Genomic DNA, 774 nt, shown 5'->3' with positions numbered 1-774 from the left:
CCTCACACCCTCGCTAACCCAGGGCTGGTCAGGTCACAGTACGGCCTGAGGGAGTGGGGGGATGCGCCCTCGTGGCACTGCACCCCGACACTCCGGTATCCCCAGCCCCGCTGCAGCCTTCCCCCCTGCCCCCCCAATGCCTGCACACCCCCAGTATCCTTCCAGCCTGAGCTCCTGTGTCCCCAGCACCTCTTCAGCTGGTGCCCAGTGCACCCAGCACCTGTGTCCCAGTGTCCCAGTGACCCAACACCCGCAGGTACGTTCCCTGCACCCTGCCCCAGCACACCCCAATCCTGCGCCTGTACCAGTGCCCCCCAGAGCCCACAAACCCGGGAGTGCCCTGGGACCCCTGGCACACCCAGCAGGGCTGAGCCAGCCCGTGGGGCTGCCCCTCTGCCCTCCTGCCCCACTGCAGCCCACGCCACCATCCCCCTGGTGTCACCGGCCCTGCTGTTGTCACCTGCCATAAGTACAGCCACGTCCAAAGGATGGTGTGGCAAGGTAACACCAGAGGTGCCCCAGCAGGGACCTGGCTCCCGGGACTCGGGGAACACCGGGGGGTAAGATGGGGGACCTGGAGGTGCAGCCTCAGGGAGGTGCCCCCACTGTGATGGGACCTCCATGAGCACAGAGAGGACCTCATCCACTTGCTGTTTTCTTCACTCAAGTTCACTTTAAAAGGCTTTATGGCTTTGGAGGCTGTGCTTTGACCTGCTGCTTGGCCTCAGGCCTCAGTTTGCCCAGGTGATGCCTGTGTGATGATTCAGGTGCAGG

The sequence above is a fragment of the Parus major genome, chromosome 26, assembly GCF_001522545.3.
Source record: "Parus major isolate Abel chromosome 26, Parus_major1.1, whole genome shotgun sequence".
Classification (NCBI taxonomy): Eukaryota; Metazoa; Chordata; class Aves; order Passeriformes; family Paridae; genus Parus; species Parus major.
This window is presented reverse-complemented; position numbering follows the sequence as displayed.